This window comes from Rutilus rutilus (genome assembly GCF_951802725.1).
Source record: "Rutilus rutilus genome assembly, chromosome: 7".
Lineage (NCBI taxonomy): Eukaryota > Metazoa > Chordata > Actinopteri > Cypriniformes > Leuciscidae > Rutilus > Rutilus rutilus.
Window position 1 is genome coordinate 33303235 of NC_140221.1, and position 17406 is coordinate 33320640.

Here is a 17406-nt window from a genome sequence, read left to right on the forward strand (position 1 = left end):
AGCGTTTTTTTTGGCATTTAAAACGTAAACATAAAAACATAACTGATAAGAATTCTAATCGAGCTCTCTTGTTGTCAGCTGTAAAAAATATTTTTTATGAGTTTCTATTCTATTCTATTTCCATTTGTTTATTAAACATTCACATATTATTAAATTATTTAATATTAATTAAAAAATGGTATGTTGACAGTATAAAATGTATAGGCAAATATTATTATATCTCAACAAAGAATGAACTAAGTTTGCATTATTTTTGGTCATCGATTTTGAATTCTAAAAACTTGTTTAGCATTAATGTGATTACATATATTGACAGCGATTTAACAATCGCAGGAATTCGCCAATAAATAGGGACAACTTAAATATTTTCCCCAAAGACTGAAATCGAGATTTTATTAGGACATTTCAAATAGCAGGCTACTGAAACCTCTTTATTATATTGCTAATGATATTAAAAGTGCCTCTTAGGTGTGGTCACGTGTATTTTGTTGGTGGCGCTGGCATTACATGGAACACACAAAGCAATCTCTATGGCTCTGGGAACACCAAACCAAACCAACCAATACGAGTAAACTGACCACCCCCCGTTATCATACTGGAAATCGGAATGAAATCAATAATTATTATTTTAGATTATAGCAAGTAATAAATAGCCTAAATGAGTTAATTCATACATAAATAAAAATCACAGGTCAGCACTAAATTGTGTAAAGATTATGTTTGACTTATGACATTTATTTATTTATTTATTTGCGCATTTTACTGTTTTTCATTGACATGTCGTAATTTGTTTATTTATATATATTTATTTGTTTATCTTAATAATAATAGACAGATTTGTCTTTTTAAAAAACGTTGCACTATCTCTGTAGAGTCTGTATCAGAGAGTATAGCTCTGTATGTAGTAGTGTGCAAAGCCAGCCTCGGAAGAATCCAATAACACTGACAGGGTTTTTGTTGTTTAGATGGAAAGCATCGTGGCATTTTACACGTCCACTATTTACATTTACGATGAGACGTATCCTTTGAATAATAACACGGCTGATTCGAAAAAGTACGCAGTGAGTTTTCTCGAGGAGAAGCGTGAAGCTAACCGTGGAATCATCCGCTGATACTGTTGACAAGTTGAACTGCTGCTGGTGGTGCTGCTGCTGTCCCTACACAACTCACTCGCAGAGAGGATACAGGTAAGATTACTCTTTCTTTTGCGCAGCAATATTCTTTATCTGTGATCATTTAAACTCGACATTATAACTTATTTCACAAACCGCTAGGTTATATGTGTAGCCTACTACTCAATTCGCGTGTACGCGTATCTCAACTGATCGAGCGATTCGCGTAGGTTATTGACTATCAATTGAGACTTTGAGAGCAGTTGCTCGGCTCTAATTGCAGAAACATTACATACATTTTTGTTTTTGTGCGTTTGCAGATATCTCATTATGAATTCGTGATAGTTTACTTTAAAGCATTTGAAGATGTATCACTTGGCTACAATTGGTAGGCTATTTGTCTTCGTTGTTTTGAGGCAGCGCGTCATGCTTGATAGTAACACGCGCGCTCGTGAAATGCAGCCCTTTAATTCGATCGTGCTCGTTTTTGATTATGATTATGATGGGGGAAGCGCACGAGGAAGCGTTTATCAGTTTTCTCACACCCAGAGCATCAAATTAAAGGGAATTATTTGGAATTATGCGAACAAATATGAATAAAGTGTTTCTGGTTTGGTTACTCATGAGAACTGACTTAGCCTTCATTTCAAGGCTTTTTGCATCTGTCAGAAAGGGGATTCCTGGTGTCAGTGCATATGGCGCGATTTCAGGTGTAGCAAAGATATCATTCTAATAGAAGAGTTCTCTTGTTCTATTTTATGCTTCAAGTAGAGTAGTAACGATCTTTTAGAACGGCTTTTTATTTTAACGTATTAGAATAGGCCTAAATCATTATCAAAATAGCGTAAATTATAGGGACTTGTCTGGGCAAGTGTTTGAAATGGCACGTTTAAATAGAAAATTTCGCATCTTCTGGATGAATCCCAAGAGGTCGACATTATGATTTTTTTTGTGACATTATATAACGTTACTTTTTCTCCTTACATTTAAGGATTTTTAAGGATTTTGAGGGGTGGGGGTGGACAAACTTAGCCTGCATTAGTAAATAATCATGGTGGGTAATTAAGTTTTCAAATTTCACACTGTAGGCTACTGTGAATTTGTAAACAGTAAAATAACGTTCTTATTAGCATATTCATGAGGTCAGTAACATTGATTGGACGAACACAGCTGACGTGCGCGCGACCTGTTTTCGTAAGCGCTTGTTTGATAGAATGTGAAATATAAGTTAGACGCTGAATCTAAACAGCGTTTGGAAGTTTCTGCTACAGTACAAAACGTATACATTTTTAATGAGGTAAGCGATGCTAAGTTTATGATTGGGTGGGTGATGTTTAACAACTCACTGTAACCGAAATATTTCACTCTGTATAGCTAACGTTACCTTTGACACTGCAATTCTATGCTAACTCAAAGGATTCAAAACCAAAGTCTTTGTTCAAAACCCAGTGTTAAGGCCTGTTGTTCACAACAAGAACAATACGGTAACTATAATGATAAGTATAAGCGTCCACACCAACGGACAAACGTTTTGTTTATAAACGCGCGCATATTCTCTGTGAACACAATTGCAGCGTGCGCTTTAAAGTCCGGTGAATTTTGATTGGCTGTCAATGTTTTTTTTTGTTTTGTTTTTTCGTTCGTCAAAATGGCTGTGATTCCAAATATGTCGTTCCTTTTCAAAAGGGTTAAACGCAGTGTGAAAAGATAGCTGGCGTGAGATGTGTGATGTGCATTTGCAGTGTCTTATGAAGTAATACAACTGGCATTTTCAATTATAAGGTTATATTTTATGCTCAGTTTTTTTAAAGGAGATGCTATCATGTAATAATCAATGTGCAAATCAGACTAGTGGGTGAGTGATCAAGCCTTGTATTCATTATCCCTTCATCCTTTAGTTAGGCTTAGTGTGATGTATATCTGTGCAACTTTGCATGTTGGCTAATTTATTCTTAACTTGACAATGACATTCACTTTACTAGCTGTAGTAGGCCTACTGTTTTATTGACAAGGCTTAGTGTCATATTGATAACATATGTTAACACAATTCTGTGATCTATTTAAGTTTTCCTGTTCTTTAAAAACTCTTTTACCCCAGTTGAGAAGGGAGCTTGTTAAATTAGGCAGTGCTGTCATTCATGGCACACTGAGCAGCTTTGCTTGTCAGGAGAATTTCAGATCTATGCAAAGAGCTACCCTTTGTTCCATTTTATAATTTAAATAAGTCATACATGTTTTTGAAAACGTTGTTTTAATGTAATTCAAGGATGGATGCTGTCATATTTGTTTTGCTGCTTCTTGCATCAGGAGGAGAGAATTTGCTGCATTTATAGAGCTTCATAAAGCAACAAAACAGTGTTGCAAAGCAGGCCAGTGGGGAGCATATGCTTATGTTTTTATTGTTCTTCAGCATTTTGCAGTTCATCACATTGTGATGTTGCTTCAGTCAGATGGATGAGAGCTGACAGAGCTGAGCTGACAGAGCTGAGCTTGAGTCTGCAAAAAGGGCTCTCGTACAGAGAAGACAGGATGAGCCTCAAGGTACGTTCCCATTGGCTGGTAGTTTCCTGCGAAGTGGACTTCACAGGGTATTCGTCAGGAAGTGGGTTGGGAATTTTAACTATCAGTCATTTTAGGCCATCAGAAGGACAAGAAATTTGGCTCAAATAAACAAAGTGATAAAGAGTTGAGGGTCCAGCAGCTTAATTCTACTCAGTTGTGGTTCCTATGCGATAGTTCGTTGGTATAAATTGACTGTCAATGTCGAAAATTGTTATGCTGCTTACAATTTACAATTACAATTGAAACACTTGAATTTATTATATATGTGTGTATATATATTAGTAATATAACCCTAACTGTTCTTTCACATTTTATATATATATATATATATATATATAAAATGTGAAAGAACAGTAATTTAATGTTAGTTTTTAATAAATATTAATATAAATTTACTGATGTCCTCTGTTTAGTGTATAGTATGTTGCAGAGACTTCTATATTTTATTTAGCCTGGGGGGTCAGTTGCCTTTGGGGTCCATATAATGAGAGGGATTGTGTGAAGGATGGTTTTTTATCAACTTTTCATATCTCACTTGTAGAATATGGAAATCATTATGAAGTTTTAGAGTTTGAGCTACTTTGATGGGAAGTCTCTAAAGCTTCTCTTTTTCTCTCACCATATCTTTTTTCCATGATTGTCTTGGCCTTGACTGTAAGGCCCCTGTTCTTTGGAACAATAACTATGGAATGTAAATTCCTCAGTGCCTCCTGCCTGGAACTCAGAGTCATTTCATGTTAATGAAGTGTCTTCATTATGTAAGCTTTTCTATGACTGAATCTCAATTTAGGGCTGGTTCTGTGATGTACACTCATACGCTAAGGCTTTGTTCACAGTGCACACAAATCCATTTTGGTTTTCAAATCCGAGCTTTAGGTCTGATGGTCCTTATTGTCATTTTACATGTGATTTGATTCGCTTGTTCAGACAGTGTTGTTTAGCCTATACCTGGTGTGTCTGCATTGGTTGCTATAGTAATGATGTAAGAGTCAGCGTGATGCTGAGGAAAACTGCTCATGTTTATCATGACATCTCACCACCACAGTGCTGAACTCACGAGATGCATGAGAGAACATAAGCGATTTAGGCATTTTGCACACTCATGCCGTCATGCGTACTGTGTCTTAAACCACTGACTAGTTCACTATTCACTTCACTACATAGTGAATTTTACACAGTGATCAAAGAAAGGGTGTATTCTGACAGCCCAGAACAATATTGCATTGTACTTTGAATGGTTAAAAAATGGCTTCTTTAAAGGGTTAGTTCACCCAAAAATGAAAATTCTGTCAGTAATTACTCACCCTCATGTTGTTCCAACCCCGTAAGACTTTCGTTCATCTACGGAACACAAATTAAGATATTTTTGATTAAATCTGAGAGCTGTCTCACTCCTCCATAGGCTTCTATGTAACTGAATAGTGAGCCTACGTTCTGACGTACAACACTGAAGCGCTGCGCTGTTACACTACGTGAACTCACTCAGAGGCCCACACAGAAGAAAATGAATAGTTGATCTGGGGTGCGTTTCCTGTACAACTATATAGCTCGCTGCTTAACTTCCATAGTACGATGCATCGTTGGAGAAATCAACTAGCTAGTCACGACTGTTTCCCGAAACCATATGTCGCAAAGTATCGTTCAACCACGTTGGTTTATGACGTCTCGCACGTGGTGGACTAATAACTTATTTTAATTAATCTGTTTGAGATCGAATTAACGCTAGATTTTGTCATATAAGTTACAGACATGGCATCTGAAGACCATTTCTAATTTTTCTCAGTTATTTTGCTTTATTACCAGACTCAATATTTGGCTCGTTCTTACATGGTAGAGCACGTTCGCACATGCGCAGTCTTCAAAAACGGTGATTTAAATCTCTTGACAAACTAAAAGACGTAAATTACATTTGTATGTATGTATAAAGATAAGGATTTATTCAGTCTACATCTCATGTAAACTAGAAACTATGCTTCTAACCACAGCTCGAGAGCTGTCGTTCCAACCACACAAGTTTGCGATGCTGTTTGCGAACGTTCGTTGGAACGATGCTTTCGGGAAACACCAAATCGTTGAACTATGCTGATAACGACAGAACTTGCGACCATAGTTGGCTAACGATGCTTTCGGGAAACGCACCCCTGGCCGTTTAGACCGTGATGTAAAAAAAAATAAAAAAAATGGATTTCATAAAAATGAATTTCACAAAAAATTATCTTATTTTTAAAAAACGTTTTCTTTAATTGAATATATATATATATATATATATAAACAAACAAACAAAGCCAATTAATAGTGTTAGTTTGCACCAAACACTGATGGAAAATGTGCCAAACGTTAAGCAAATCATAGCTGTGGCAATAGTCGTACCTAACAATTACTTGTTATACGTGCATCGTGATCCGGTATGATAACAGTGAATAGTTTTGTCGGTTTGTTTAACCATCTTTGAGCGAAACGGCCATTGGATGAAAAGAGACAGTGAGAGGTTTCCCTGTCAGGGTGAATGACTCTTTATGGCCACACACCTGCTGATAGCTCTGCTTGCCCCGTCTCTCCCAGGCCATTTGGTATGCTGCAAAAATCCACGACTGGGCGATACTGACTCTCCTTGGCACCGTTTGTGGCACCTGCTCTGAATAAACCTTCCTGATAAATAGCCTTTTTTGATGGCATTTCAAAGCAGAGCATCAATGTTTTTTTGTCCTAAATAACATTATTCTAGGTTTATCAACTGATAAATCATGTAAAAGAATTTGTACACTACACATTTCCAGGGAGCAGAAAATTAGTATGTAGAGCACATATTTCTTTTGTTTGTGCTGCTGTGAGACTGTTTGTTGGATTGTGAAGGTCTAACAAATGTCAGGCCTCTCAGGTTTGAGTGGTGCGGGCATACGTTTTGCTTCTACGTCTTCAAAATGAGTTTTCATTGCTCACGTTTTGCTTCTACGTCTTCAAAATGAGTTTTCATTGCTCATGCAATAGTTAAGTAGCTTGTTTAAAGATTTTATCAGCATCACATTCACAATGCATCTGAAAATAAGCCTAGTTTTCAGCTTTGAATGCTGTCAGTTCAACTGTGTAGTAGGGCTGTCAATCTTCCTCTATAATACTATTCGAATTCCATTCCTTATTTTATTTAATATTCGAATAATATTCGAATATTAAATGCTCAAATTCATCCTATTATTAATATTTACGACATTACACAGTCTTATGGATCGCCAATGCGTGATGTTGATCGGTCTCATATCTTCACAGATAAACCGTCAGTTTGTCTGTTATTGCCTTTTGGCGGACAGCTGGAAGCAGTTGAGCCCCGTGATGAGGAGAGAGAGAGAGGCAGAACTTAAGTAATTCTTGCCTGTTTTAGCGGCGGTTCCTCGGACAGATCGCCTAGCTTGTCAGGTTGTAAGTTGTCATAAAAAAAAAAAAACGTATATTTTCCTCTCCGTTTTGGCCTTCCGTCCACAATGAGACGGCGTTTTTATTAATGAAAACGCACTCCAAAGTGGATATATTTGAAGACGCCGTTTTCACGTTGTAATGTGGACTGAGAATCAAATTGTTGATCTCCGTTACCGTGGAGACATTCCTCTCCGCGACTTTTGACTGTTGTTATGATGATACAGCGTGGATAACGTGCACAATTGTGTTACGATTCAAAAACTTTATTGTTTATCTGTACAGAGACTTGTTAATTGTTTTCCATGTTGTGTGTAGAGCAGCGATGCAGATATTTACAATGTTTAAAGCTAAACTGTGTAGTTTCTTTTGCATGTAATGTCACCAGAAGTTATGATTCTTTTTAAACAAGTTTCCCAACATTTCCCCATTTTCAGTTGGTCAAGCAAAACTCATAGCATTGGAGCTGTAATGTTGGCACTGGGCAGGACATAAATGGTATAGGTACTTACTAGAGTTTCTGAATATTAAACTGGTACAGGAGAAAATATTGAAAAATTACACACTTTATCTTTAATCTGTGGCTCAGTGGAAGTTAAGATGTTCAGATTGTTCATTCTGAACAAATACATATAAAATGTCCCTCGTTAACTGTTGAGTGATGGGAAGCCACTTTCATTTGATGCACATCAATGTTACCAATGAGCACAGGTGGTTACAGTACATGCTTCAGATTGTTGTTTTTCACCATGGACCTTCCCTTGATAGCGCAAAATGCCTTTCCCTCTCTTGAACTAGATATGATGGTGGGCGTATTTGACAATAATCTGATTATGTAATTTTATTGACTCAGTGGTGTCTTGCTGTGAAGCTATAAGATAATACAGTGAGATTCTTTAAAAATGCATCAGTCAATCATTTGATATTGCAGGTAACTTATTTTCTATTCAAAAGAATCCTGTTCTGAATAGCACTGTCATTTTAGACTTCCCCAGTTTCACTGTTCTGCTCTTGCACAGCAAAGTCACCATCCATCTGTCCTCACGTTCTCGTATGAATGATATTGGATAACATTTTAACTCCTGTGTTTGGGCTGCACCCAACTAATCCTCTTTTCCCAATCCCTTCTGCTCTGCACTGTGCTGGGACAAGGGCTTGATTTATGAAAATGTGATCTGGTGGAAATTTCCAGTCATTTCCCAATGCCCTTCTCATTTCCCAACCCTTTCTCCCGTCACTCGCTCCACTTCCTACTTGGCTGAGGAGACGCTTCCTGTCATACTTGACCCTGTTCCAGTGACACCGTCCAAGCAGGCTGGTGGGACTTGTCCTTCGGTGGATGTCATGGTGTGTGTGGATTAACCCTGGCTTGATAAGAGCTGCTTAATTGTAATCACTGGAACATCCAGAGAGGTTAAACACTGCACTGTGTGCCTCAGGACAGGAACTAAATAGCTGATGCTAGTTCACCTGGCTATACCAGAGAGGGCACCTGCAGATATTTGTGCAAAGTGCTGATATTGCAGGATAGGTGACGTTTGGAATGATCATTTACTAGTTCATAGTTTGTTTTAGGTCTACATGATAAAACTGATAACCATCTTGATGATTTTGCGCAAAAATCCAAAAAACCACAACAACAAAAATGACTTTCTATGGAGTCTTTGTATAGTCTAGATTCATGTTCAAAAGTAATCACTAAGGTTTGCTTGCAGATTTATTTGCGCACATTAAATGAAAAGAAAACCGACTGGTTGTATTATGGTTTCATTTGAGCAAAATGCCACAGTAGAGAAGATTGCTGAACTCCAATGTACATGTTTGCTGGTGTTTTCAGATCATCTGTGTTTAGTTTCTCTTCCGTGTGGAGAAAGTGCATGCGCATGGTTGCCATGTTGCGCAGAAACATTGGGAAGTAAAACACTGGGCAGAAAATAAATCTATTTAAGAGAAAAGGTTTGATTGGGGAATTCAAACTCTTAACATCTGGCAACCGCAAGCATGAGAGCTTGTTACCAATGCAAGATAACCTGAATGTCAAATGAAAATTAAATAAATAACCAGCTAAAAATCATGATCACGATTCCAATATGATTGATTGATATTGTGCAATTCTAGATAGTTTCGTTATTTGTAGCCTATTATCCAAAATGCTGGTAAGGAAAACATATTTTATCATATAATTATATATTTACATATGTTGCCTGCAAAACCTTTTATTTCAAGAACGAACCAAAGTTTGATGTGGCACTCTTCTCTGAGTTGAGATAAATTGTCTTTTTTTTAATGATGTTTGTATGCGTTGTCTGTTGGAGGAGAGGCTGTGGGAAAGGAATGTCCTAATGATCCAGACTGCTTTGTTGGAGCATGACCCAGAGCCCCAGTGTGGCATGCCTGATCTCTGCCCTCTCTGAAATGGATCTTCTCTCTGAGCTCAGATGAGCGGAGCCGCTTTCAGTGCTCCCAATGGTGTGCCATTTGGATATCTGGCCAATAATTAGTCAAAACGTACTTTCATGTTTTCAAGTTTTATCATTATTTATAGCTGGTTTCTCCTCCTCCTTGAGTACCGAATGCAATTATGATGTGAGAAATGACTTTTTGGAAAGGTTTGTTTAATTAGCAGTGCCCTGAAAACACTCTGCTCAACATTGCAAAGCCACGCTCTCTCCAACTCACCACAGCCGTGCCAGAATTGCTGGGGATTAGCTAAGACTTTATTTTGAATACATTTCAAACACCAGCTCTCCTAAAGAGGTCATTTCACAATATATTTATTTATTTTGTTAGTCAAGCTTTTTTTGCGCCAAGTACAATCATGATTTCTCTCTCTTTCTGAGACTTTAAACGAAACAGGCTTTTTTTTTTTTGCTGCTGTGCCTTTAGGACTTCTTCACCTGTGAAATGAGATCTAGTGTTTTGCTGTGCTTACTCATGGTCTGGAGGTTTGCAGTTGGGTCAAATATAGATGGCCTTGGCCTATCTTAGTAACAGGCTTTCTATGCAAAGCCTTTGACAGGTTCATCCACACTAAAATGAGCCCAATAAGTCTGAAATGATCAGGGACCTTGTTTAAATAAATAGACTTCAGGTGCTATTTCCTTAATTCTTGACTTCCTCATTAATTCTTATCTCTGAATAGGTGGGAAAAGGTTTTAAACACTGAATAGACTTTACTGACATGAATATGAATTATATAGCCTAATTTGTGGAGGTCCATAACAAGTTGCAGTTGCAGGTTAAGCCCCAAGTGTACTTTAGTTTTGAAGTGAAAGCTTAGCTTATGTGTTGTTTTATGGTGCATGTCCACTTAACAGTGTGTACAGTCGAACACATAACCTTTCAAATGATACAAAAATCGTTTGTATTTGTTTTTTTGTTGTTCTTGTTAAAACTAGAGTTGCGTGTCTCTTAACCCCCTGAAACAAGTGTTCGCCAACGTGGATGCATTGTTGCGGTCTCAAATAGTTTGTTGTTCTTGTTTTGTCTTCTCTGTTTCTCTTTTGAATGAAATAAAATTTCAAGGCACATGTGTGAGTTGAGTACAAAGTTTGCACAGTTAGAAAAATGCGGCTCTGTGCACAGTACACATTAGTCCCTACACATGCAATCCCGGTAAAATGCCATAAAATTACCAGAACAACTTTTCCGGTAAATACACAAATGTTCACACAAGCAACAATGTTCTGTCTTTTTACTGGTAAACCAGTTCTGTCAATTTCCTGATATCAGAAGTTGTAACATTACCAGTCCGACTAGTGCATGTTTACATAGAGAAATCTGTAAAAGCAGCGGAGCTTACCGTAAACAGCTCCGACAGAGCTATATGATTTGCCTAAAGCAAACTTCTTACGTCTATGTTATTTTTGTAAAGACTGTATTCGTGAAAGGAGCTATTATACACACTATGGGCCTTAGTTTTAAAGTCGCCATGAAATCAAATTTTACAATTCGTATTTTTATATGTAATATTGTAGTGTTTATTATAAATGATTTATCTGTGCACTTCATTAATTTTTTTAAATTCATGTGCCCTTATATTCTTTAATCAAATATGCTCGAAACGACTTCTCCTCTTCCTGTCATGTGCTATGGCGCGAGGAGGGCGTGGCAACTCCCCTCAAACCATTAGTCTGCTATGAGCGAGAGATGGAGAGGAGGAGCGCTAAAGTAAAACCCTGCCCTCTATTCAATATTCCGTTTCACTCGGAAATACGTCACAACACTGGAGAAAAGTCGTTTGTAACTTCCGGTTCATGGCGACTTTAACAGATGCTATTTTTGGACTGGAGAAGTTTTTGCGATGCAATAGACACAATTGTTTTCTTTGCATTGAAGTTTTGAAAGTGTAAGAATTTGATTTCTCATGAATCAATACAGATGTCCCGATTCGATTCCGATTCACAAGATCTCAATTCAATTCGAGATTTTCAATTCAGTGATTACATTTTTTACTGGCCCCCACCACAAAAAAGTAATAAATGTATAAAATAGTTATTAAAATAGCACAAGGTAAATATGAGGATGGCATCTAGTGGACAAGACTAGTAATAAGATTAACATCAATCAAATATTATGTCCAATGTTTGTGGAAATATCCTATATGGGAAAAAATATCGATTTGTGGCTTTTGAGAATGGATATTGAATCAACCACATTTAAAAAAAACCGATTAATAGAAAAATATATATTTTTGTGTGTCCAGTCCTAATGACCAGGATTTTTTGCTTGTCTTTGCCCCCCCCCCCCCCCCCCCCCCCCGCATAGTGCACAAACAAAACACTGTTTTAACTGTAACATCTTATTGCAGCCTCTCTTTTCTTAAAAATGCATCTATTGAAGGTCTGAACATTGCCTGCCTCACATTAAATCAATATTTGCAGAAAGTAATTTTTAATAAAGGATGTTTACCGTATCACTCCCCTGTTGGATCTGTGTCTTCCCACTGTATTTCAGGGACATGAAGAGCTCTTGATGGCCATTGAAGTCTTTTAGCAGGAGACAGGATTGCTGAGCTACATGCAGGTTTGCCTGAATGGTCTCATAAAGAAGCTGTCAGATAAATGCTTTTCTGCTAATGCTTAAGACTGGGCAGGAAATGAAAGGAAGCCTCTGTCAGAGGCTGGATGTGGCAGGATGAACTGCCAGCTTTCTTATCACTGTGTCTTTATGCATGTACCGGTTTCCTTGGCAAACTCTGAAGCCTGGTCCAGTGTGTGCTGAGGAGAGGGGGAAATGAAGAACGCTGGACCAGCTGGACATGAATACTAGTGGACGACTGGATATAGAGGTGTCAAATCTGTGATTGTGAATTTCCCACTACAGGACAGTGTGTGCTGACGGTGTAAACCTGGCAGGACTGGGACAGAGTAGAGATGGGCAGATCAATCTTGAAATATTGGTACTTAAGATAGTGATGTTTCATTTAGAGGTTTCTCAGATGAAAACATTGATTTTAAGTGTTTATTCTTTTTTAACTATTAAGGAATTCATTTTCATGCAGCATGACAGTTTATGAGTATTATAATCTTTTAAGTAAAAATAAAGTTTATTAGCAAATAGCTGAGCAACTATTTGTCCTTCCGCTCAAATGAACACAAACAGAAATGCTGAAAAGCACAAGCTGTCACAGAAACGGAGAGAGCGGTGCCTGCCAGAGGTCATTACAGGGAAAAGAAACATTATCTGACTACCTAGCTAAATGTTGAAGTGAATTTTTGCTTGGCTAAACAAGGATTAAATTAACACAAAAATATATCAGATAAAACACTGAATCATAATCACAATATACACTACTGTTCAGAATATTTTTTTCATCAGAAATTCAGTAAAAACAGTAATATTGTGAAATATCATTACAATTTTAAATAACTGTTTTCTTTTTATATTTATGTATAAATATAAAAAAATGTAATTTATTCCTGTGATGGAATCCATTTTCAGTGGCCAGAAATCATTCTAATATGCTGATTTAATCTTGACTGTATTTTACTGACCCGAAACTTTGAACAGTAGTGTAGGTAAATGAAATTATAAAAAGACATCCATATTCGGGAAAAAGTTTGATACCTATTGAAATGACGGAGTTACTTAAATCATTGGCCCTTCTTGTCTTAATTAGTCTAATTGTCTTGTTTCTGCAGAACTCAACTGTGAATTCTGTTTAGTGGAAGTAGATCATAAAGTTGATGATCTGACTGAATTATGGATGAAATGTGACATTTTATCATAGACTAATGGGTTTTTATGGTGTTTGATTTAACTTTAGACTTTTTAGATGATGTTAAATGAGTGCAGATGTTCTATAATTGTTGTTAAAGGAACACTCCACCGTTTTTTCATATTAAACTATGTTATTCCCTTAACTAAGACGAGTTGACACATACCTCTCTCGTCTCCGTGCGTGCACTCAATCGCTCTGGCGCGCGGCGACACTTTGATAGCACTTAGCTTAGCCCAGTTCATTCATTAGGGACCAAACAGAGATGAAGTTAGAAGCGACCAAACACCTCCACGTTTTCCCTATTTAAATACAGTTACACGAGTTACATGACCAAGTATTGTGACACAAAATAAAACGTGGCGCTTTTCTAAGCGGGTAAAAAGGATAACTATAATGTATGGCGGAATAGCACTTGGGAGCACTTCGACTCGGCGCAGTAAAAAGTCACGTTGGTTCTAATGACAGAAGTGAGAGGGAGAGAGGGGGAGAGGATTTTTCAGGAGTGATGATATTACTGCGCCGAGTCGAAGTGCTCCCAAGTGCTATTCCGCCATACATTATAGTTATCCTTTTTACCCGCTTTTTGTATTTAAATAGGGAAAACGTGGAGGTGTTTGGTCGCTTCTAACTTCATCTCTGTTTGGTCCCTAATGAATGAACTGGGCTAAGCTAAGAGCTATCAAAGTGTCGCCGCACGCCAGAGCGATTGAGTGCACGCACTGAGACGAGAGAGGTATGCATCAACTCGTCTTAGTTAAGGGAATAACATAGTTTAATATGAAAAAACGGTGGAGTGTTCCTTTAAGAAAAGGAGAGCCAAAAATTATAATTTGCAGTTTTAGGTCTATTTAATGTTAATGTGTTTGTTTAATGTTCAGTCGACATAATTATCTATTTTATCCTCATAAATCATAATTTTTATTTTATTTTAATAGAGACAATTGATAGTTTGATATTGGCCTTGATGGTGCTTGATATCAGATTGAAAAGAAAGTTAGTGGTATCACCCTTCACTAAAAGACAGATGTGCACATAGAAAGAAAGAGACTCAGAGAGCAGGTTAGAGAGCTCATCTGTCATGCTGCCACAGGAAATGACTCTTGCTTTCTGGGGTTGCAAGACTTTTTAAGCTTCTGTCAAGCTGACCATGTTCCCAATGTCGGATGTTTTAGCCAAATCCTCTCTGGTTCATTTGCATACTGTTTCCCTTATTTACTGCCAAACCAACTAAAAGTCTGTTACTTCAACACTGATGAAATGCATTGTGGCTTTTACTGAGGCATGCTAAATTAGAATGGAGGAACGCTATATATGCGCATGTGTGCAGATTCAGACCATGAATCATAATATAGTCTGCCATCAGCCTTTTTTTTGTGCACAGGAGTACATATACTGGACACATCTAGGACATAGTCTTGCAAGTGTGTCAGTATAGGAACAAATATAATACTCACAATATCAAAGTGAATGTGAATCTAATTAGCAAAGTATGTCATTATTTTATCTTTATATTTTTTGTCCATGGAAAACAGAAGTATTTGGAAAAAAATATGGGTTTAGGACGAAGTAAAGGTGAGTAAATAATGACAGATTTGTTTATGTTTGGCTGAACTGTTCCTTTAAGAAATGTTTTATTTGTTAATAATATAAATGCAGCACCATCGATTGCAGCACGACTATTGAATCCTGCATCTAGCTCCTAGCTTTTGCATTATGTAAAAGTCAGCCCTAGTGTGAACTCATTCTCCTGGCATTATTGAGAGAAATATTGTTTTACGGCCAGGATAATATCTTCACTTTTCTGTTCTATGTGTTCCAAAGGCCAGTAGCCAATTCACAAGTCTTAGGGCAACATAGCTCAGTTTACTCCCAGTACAGGTGAAGGATTGTTTGGGAAAGCTTCCCAATCAGAAGCTTTCTAACTTAAACTCACAAAGCCGGCTAGAGAAGGGAGGGCGAGAGGGACAATGAACACAACAGTGAATCAGTTGGAGCAGGAGAAAAACAAATAAGGACCAGACCAAACACAATGAAAGACCGATTTATAATAAGGTTTATGATAGAAAGAGCATCATATATAGTGCTAATGTTGCCATAACCACAAAGCCAGCTGACTTCAGAAGTTTCTCAGCATGACACCCCAGTGTGTAACTGCAGTGTTTGCTTTTCTAACATATCTGAAAAAATGCCTGGAAAACTTTCTTCTCATGTATGCATATTACACTGTGCATGTATGTAAGGTATTTTTGAATCTGATCCGTGAAAGTAGTTGGTTTACATGGCAATAATCTCTCTCTCTCTCTCTCTCTCTCTCTCTCTCTCTCTCTCTCTCTCTCTCTCTCTCTCTATAAATATTTATATAGATATACATATATCCACATTCTGCTTTCATCTGTTGAGTGGAATATTCCATCAGTCATCTTATTTATTGTATACAAGATAAAAGCCTTTCTTTTATCTGCCATGATGAGGAGATCTTTTTATTTATATTGGCTCGAACATGTGTGCTGGTAAAATGTGCCACAGCTTTTCTTAGGACCATTTGCACAGATCTTATAGGAAGATAATCATTACAAGTCTGTGGTAATCTATATGGATATCTTTCTTTCCCACTCATGAAAGTCATCTTTTGATATATCATCTCTGTCACCAGATGTTTTCTGTATCAAAATCAGAATGAGCTTTATTGCCAAGTATGCTTAACACAATTTGTTTTGGTGACAGAAGCTTCCAATGCACAGACAGAATGACAGCGACAAGAAACAGACAATAAAAATAAAATAAATAAATATAAAAATACACAATATGTAAAATAGACAATATATGTATGTACAAAATAAGGTAATGTGAGACATGTTGAGCCCTTTTTTCATGGCATTAATTCGTAGACTGCAGCTATGTTTTTTTCTGTCCTATATTCTGCCCCGTCACCCCATCGGAGACGTGTGTCATCGTTTGAATAAACCATGCTGCATAAACAGGGCAAGAGCGCAGCCCTTTGAACAAATATGCATCGAAAGCTCGGAGGAGCCGTCAGATAGGATGGGACTGTAACTGAACTCTCCAAGGCTGTCTGCGGCAGTGGAAAGCATTACACGCATCCCTTTCCATGCGCCCCTGGAGGAAGTCGGCAAGCCTGAGGCTTTTATGAGCATAACCCGTGACATATCGGTGAATAATGTTACGGGGCTCATTCAGGCCAGCTGTGTGGCATACTGGAAGCCAGATGTATTGTAGTGAAGCTCTGATCAAACTACTGCCGTTTCCTCCCACATTTGCAGTGCGTCTGCGATGCAGAAGATCTGTGGGAATGACGAAGGTCTGACCCCCTCGTGTTCACCTTCACCTCACAGTCTTCTGTGAAGCATTTTGTCTCAGATGAGAGAGAAAGGTTGATTGGAAGTTTTGTGAAGGGTTGAAGCGATTTTTAGCGTTCACGCTGTTTTCTCTTCAGCTATTACAGAGACTGCACTTCTATATCTGTGGCGGAATAGAGGTAAATAACTTGGAATGGAAAATTCTGGAATAAACAGTGAATTGTGAATTTTAAACTTCAAGCCTGATGTATTTTCTATGATAAAGCTGTTTGTAACGTCTTCCCAAATGGTTTTTAAATGTCCCTTCTATTGTAACGCAGTTCAGTCTCTTTTAAAAGCTCACCGATGACACAGCGGTTCTAAAGTTAAATGGATTTGAGCCAGTTTCAGGCCTCCAATTTTTCCAAGATTCTCAAATAATTTCAAATAAACGTTCTGAAGAAAAATTATGAATTTCCTCAACTCATTTGTCATTCTTCTCTTACTTTTATATTCTCTCAATTATCTTTGCTAAAATCTCTATCTCTGACCTTTGAAAGCCTCAGAGGGTAAGAAAAGAGTTGAATAAAAACTGTCTGGCATGATTTTCATATGAATACACTCTTGTTTGACCTTGTAGGGTGGCATTAATTCAACAGTCTTCCACTGCTGCGCTAATAATCCGCTCCCATATGCTGCAAATCCCTCGCAGCTTCCACTACAAACAATTCTCCCAGCAGTCTTTAACGCTCGACTCCCCAGCCTCTGGTCCAGATGTTGCTTTTTAATATTCAGGAAGTGGATC

General features: G+C 37.6%; 1 protein-coding gene across 24 annotated transcripts in view; it reads left to right on the forward strand.

Moving 5' to 3' along the window:
• Positions 1-877: 877 nt before the first annotated feature.
• arvcfb (ARVCF delta catenin family member b) overlaps positions 878-17406 on the forward strand; it is a 206360-nt gene continuing 189831 nt past the window's right edge. For 4 of the 24 annotated variants that reach the window (XM_084412992.1, XM_084412979.1, XM_084412981.1 and 1 more), the window contains exon 1: positions 878-1187. The gene's annotated coding sequence lies outside the window, so the exon portion shown is untranslated. Of the gene's footprint in view, positions 1188-2274; positions 2410-3527; positions 3654-17406 lie in introns of those variants that run through there. The other 20 variants (XM_084412965.1, XM_084412991.1, XM_084412987.1 and 17 more) reach the window with 14 other exon arrangements.